Genomic DNA, 6000 nt, shown 5'->3' with positions numbered 1-6000 from the left:
CTTCAGTGCCATTGAGGCATCCTGTATAACTAAAGGAAATTTAGAAGAATTTAGGCTTGATATACACGAAATTGAAATATAAAGATAAAGGATGAACGATACAAAGTAGCCAAAAGCCCTTTCCATGTTTCTTGGCAACAAGCAAGGCACTCTTGCATCTTGTGAGACAATTGGGATAAGAAAAATCTCTGAATCGAAGAGTATTGGTCTCGTAGGAAGGCATTGGAAACAAAAGTTCAGTGAAGGAAAGTTTTATATTCAAGCACATTTTTTTGAAAAGTTCTTATGTTACTAATAAAAATGAATGCCTTATTTAAAATCAATACACCAAGCAATATAAAAATCAGTCATCACGTTGCAAGCCTCTTTTCATGATTGAAATTTTCGAAGCTTGTATTAAAAGCAGAAGAATTTATTTGTAAAAATGAATAAATTAAAAATTTAGGTGCAAGTGACAATTTCAATAAAAAGAAGCAATTTACAATGCAAATATGAAAAAGAGCTCATTGAATTTTTTTGAGATTTTGTTCTATTCTTATAAATTATACCAAAACCCTATGTTCTTGAATTTTTTTAATTGCCAGTAAAATTAAGTGACATATCAACAATATAATGAAAAAGGAAGAAACAACCCAAAGTCAAATATAAGTCAACACTTTTTGACTTATATTTTTATAGGAGAAAGATTTAGAAAAAATGTTAATAAAATTCCAAAAAGAATGAATAACATTGACAGTACAAACTAATATGTTGCAAAAAAAGTACTAAATGATTGCATAGCTGCTGTAACAGTAGAATATCCTTGCATATCTAATATGCACGATCTCCAATTACTCCACGGAGAATTTCGTTCCATTGCATCATCGCTTGCGGTATGAAAGGATGCATTGCTAGTATAGGAGAAGAATATAGGAGAAGAATCTTGCCACCAAATAAAGAACGAAAATCACATTTATATTTTTTCAACTCCCCATTTCATAAAATTAACTCGTTACTGTTGAGTTGTAATTCTATGGTTAATGAAAAAAGAAAATGATATATCAATCACCTTCAAATCTCGGCACTGAGTGAAAGTCATTTTAATAAACATTTCATTCCGAAATTCAGAACAGCATATTTTGATAAATTAAGCCCTGAATATAATTTCTGAATTTCTGTGCAAAGTTATTTTTTCCTTTGTGCCAATGAAGCGTTATGCACTCAAGGATGTCAAAAAAACTTTAGAAAACTTCCTTTTATAAAATGAGAGCAAATTTGCTTTAAAAACTTAAGGCAGAAAAAAAATATTTGAACTTCTGTCACTTAAGTGTCCACATGATGTCATTCTTTAGGCTTTCATCGGCAAACTTTTACTGCATAAACGGAACGCTTTCTTCACTGATATATTTTTTTCTGGCTGAAAGAAGTTCTATCATTCTTCAGAATTTTTTATTCTCTATTTACGGCTCCATAGAGAAGGAGGTGGAACGATCTCTATGAAAGCAAGTATGACGAGCCTTTTATATATTTATGCGTTTCTCTCCTGAATTTTGTATGAAATATGAAAACATATATTGCTTATACTAAAGTACTGAATTATTTAAGAACTCTCTTTATTCGTGGTTTTGTTGTTAAGGTTATTCTACTTCTAGAACTTACTAGTTTTGGAGAACTCCGATACAAAACATTTGGTTTTTTAATAATTCTGTTATTTAAGGAGGAAAACAAATGAGTAAAATACTAAGAAATTGGAAAAAAAAGTGGTTATATTTTTTATGATATTTGATGATAGTCATAAATGTTTTAAATCATCCTCTGAATGGAATTTTTAAACGTAAACATCGTTTATAAGAATTAGAAATTTATTAATGGTAACCAAATAATGACAGTTGATACAACATTAATATTAACTGGAAACTGCGGCAAGTACAATACCACTGTGGTCTTAAAGGCAACAAATGGAATGTTATCAGTTTTAAGTAGAAATATCTCTATTTTTATCCATAAGCACAAAAAGGAGCGAACAGTCCATATTATCCATATTCCTCTATTATTTTCCAGTTGGTAGGTAGAGGTAGTGGATTCTTTGTTTTAAAATGAATTAACTGTACAACTTTTATTACATTAAACAAACAATCGTTTCCGAGTGCATTCTTAATTTTATCTACTCTAGCACTTCTGGTAATCATCTAATCACAGATATAATCGGCCTTTCAGATCGAGGTACGATTACGAAATCATCAAGCGTTTTTCCCTCAGAAATCCTATCGATTCGCGATTCATTTAATCATCTTTAGTACACCATTTCTACTATGTTTCCCAGCTTCGAGTCGACTATTCTCATTTCTTTATTAATTGGTTTAAGATTCAGCTTAAAATCTTCTTAACATGACGTGGAGCGGCCATTGAGAAATATTTCAAAATTGTTCTCACCACTGACAACATTAAGATCATCTGATTATATAAAGTTAGCTTGTGCAGAGTTAATTTCAGCATCATATATTTCAGCCCTCGCTGGAGAAACTTGTAGTCTTTAGCAATTCGCATTTCTGAACTTTATATTTCTATCTGAACATGTGTTTTATTCTGTTCTGCCTGAATAAATTTTGCAATGTGTCCAATGAAACTGTTCATACAACTAAGAATGAGAGTCCAATACCAGAATACCAAGCGAATGAGAGTCCCTTTTTTTAACGGATAATAATCTGTCTGTCATATTGTTTTCATTATTTTATGCAGCAATTTTTTTATATTTAAAACAGTAAGAAATTCCTTATTCTGTTTATATGAATCACTTATTTAATAAGCCCTCAAATTGAATATTTACAATATAAACTAATAAAAGGGAAGATAAAAAAAAACTTCTCTTAAAAATAGTCTTTTAAAAATCTGATTAATTTTCAAGACACTTGAGTATATTATTAACAATTTTTCTAAATAATAATAAAGTTTTTTCCCTTGCATATGGAGAATGAAATAAATACCAAATAAAGTCATGTTTTAACATTCTGCATTTCTTTTAAAAAATTTTAAGTAGTTTGTGTTGAAGTTAAAATTAAGATAAAGAAATAATGCGATAATTATTTAAAAATATTGTCATTTTCACAGTTCAAAACATTCGGAATGTGTTTGTAAAGCCGTTTTGTGAAAGGCATAAAAAATAACTTTTGATTTTTATTTTACATTTTATTGGCACCATTGAACAATTCATGCTTTCACATGTAACTTTTCAATTAAAATAAATTAAAACCACCACATTGTCAAATACTAACAAAGAAATAAAATATCACATTAAATTTTCAAGATACAATGTATTTTACATCACAAAGAATTATCACAGTTAAGTTATGCAAAACCATCCTTTAACCAGCTTTATGAAAAATATGCAAGAATCACACAAACACATAATAAAATATGAATTTATAACTGAAAAAATAAGCCTGTAGGATATCTCTGTGAGGGCCGCATCATATCGTATCGAAGAATATTCTAATTTTGTTTGCAATTTATTACAGCAAGTATTTCTTATGGGTTTTGCTAAGAATATGACACACTGTAAAAATTCTATTACTTTTTCCTCAGCTATAAAATATCAATTATTTATAAATATCAACGAAAACAATCAATGTAAGATCCGATTAGAAATTTTAATTTTTTTTTTCTGCGTTTAAACTTCTTGATTTCCAGAACTCACTGAAGTGAGATTCTCACTCCTGGATGATCATTCATTTTCTTTTTGGTTTTGGAAGATATTAAAGCACCAATGCTAAGTTCTAAAAAGTTATTGAAATGCTCAAATTCATAGTCATTCTTTCTTAGGCACGCTATTACCAGCCAGCATATGGAATTATAAACATCATCAATTATATCAATTGGCATTTGGGTTCATTCAAAACCCAATGCAAACTTCTATTGTAGCTGATCTTGTATTATAAATGGAATGCATAGAAGGTTTCTGCAAAAAAAAGAAATCCGGAAATCTGAATGAATATCTCCTTGTTCTAAATTTTGTTAACTATCATTCCATTGAGGATAGCCCACACACTGAGATAAGTGCAAATTTGTTTATTAATTTTAAAAATTAAATTTTGCTGCGTATTATTAATTATTCTTATAATAGATATCCAAAGCTTGCATACCGTCTTAGGGCACCCTGCTGTTTCTGACTTGTTTCTTTGCTTTAACAATCAAGGCATATTAAGAAATTGCATTGAAAGCCTCATTAAAGGCGGTGAGACATTGAAGTGCAGAAAATTTTATGAAATGGTTATTATGTTTGTTAAATTAATTGATGCTAAAAATTATCTCTCTCAAAAGTGAAAATCATGGAATATTTTGCCATTTATGCTATCTTGTTTTTTTTTTTTTTTTTTTTTTTTGGAGGGGAGGGAATAATTTTTTAACACTCTGTTGAAATTTTGCATTAACACCATAGCAACGAAACTATTCTCAAATCGAAAAATAAAGAACCGTTGATTCAGATACTATATACTTCACAAATTCAAATTAAACGGTCTGGTTGATTATTCATTATAATATTCAGAATTAGAATTAAAATTTAAATAAAATCTTAAAGAAATTTAATCATTGTTCGTTATATCCTTTGTACATCAACGTGATTGATATCTGAAGTTTAAAGAAAATTATATCTTACATCTGTTTAAAATGATCCAGGAATTAAAATGTTAGAAAAAAGTCATATTTACTTGGTTATTTCCATTTATTTTCTTTCTATAATTTAATTTACAATATAAATTTTTTAAAAAGTAATGATTTTTATTGCATTGATGAGTCTATTATTCATTATTGTTATTTTTAATTAAAAATAAATCAGTTATTTTTTTTCTCAATCAATAGAACTTCTAAAATAGTGAGATAAAACAAAATAATATAAAACTATTGAACAATCTCGAATGAAACTATCTAAGTACAATCTACGCAGAAAAGGATTGATTAAAAAACATCACATCAAAAATTCTCACTACATTACTGTTAATCGTACACATCCGTGCTTCATAGAAATGTTTCAGTTCCACAGACAAAAATACTACCAGTTAGTCTTATTCTAAAATAAGAATGTTTATTGCATTGATGAGTCTATTATTCATTATTGTTATTTTTAATTAAAAATAAATCAGTTATTTTTTTTTTCTCAATCAATAGAACTTCTAAAATAGTGAGATAAAACAAAATAATATAAAACTATTGAACAATCTCGAATGAAACTATCTAAGTACAATCTACGCAGAAAAGGATTGATTAAAAAACATCACATCAAAAATTCTCACTACATTACTGTTAATCGTACACATCCGTGCTTCATAGAAATGTTTCAGTTCCACAGACAAAAATACTACCAGTTAGTCTTATTCTAAAATAAGAATGTTCTTCTTCGCAGTCCGTACAAAGTTGGATGTATAAAAATTGAGTTCTTTGATCCATCTTTTTGGCACCATGAAGGAAGCGAAGATGCGCAGTTTTGGTCATAGAATGAAAATTGAGTGACGGAAGTTATTTTTACACAGAGGCAATATCACTCTGACTATACTCACCTATTAAACAGTTACACTATTAAATAATTAAAAATTAAAATTCAAAATAAAATCAATTGCAAACTTATTTTCACATTTATTTGTACATTTTTCCTGACTAAATATATGCTCTTAAATGCTTGATTATTTTTATTATTAATCATACAAAGATCTTCGTATTCATCAATTTAATGAGCAAAAACAGCGGTCTTTTACCATTTCATTTACATCTATAATTTTGTTGCTTTCATCGCCAGAAAACACCTAGGGTTAATTAGCATGAACATCCTGCTATGCCAAGTGCGGGGTTCGAATTTCTCTTCACAGTTCCTGAAAGCAAGCATTTACGACTTTCGTGTTGGAAGATGCCGCATCTTAGCAGGTCAGCAATTATTCGATAGCAGTCATTTTTGGGGATTCGCAAGAAGTGATTTTCATACGCTTTTGAAATGGGAACGACTATTATGAAAAGAAAGACTGTTCACCCTTG

The sequence above is a fragment of the Argiope bruennichi genome, chromosome 10 (genome assembly GCF_947563725.1).
Source record: "Argiope bruennichi chromosome 10, qqArgBrue1.1, whole genome shotgun sequence".
In the NCBI taxonomy this organism is placed as follows: Eukaryota; Metazoa; Arthropoda; class Arachnida; order Araneae; family Araneidae; genus Argiope; species Argiope bruennichi.
The sequence above is the reverse complement of the archived record's forward strand: the minus strand, read 5'-3'. Positions refer to the sequence as shown.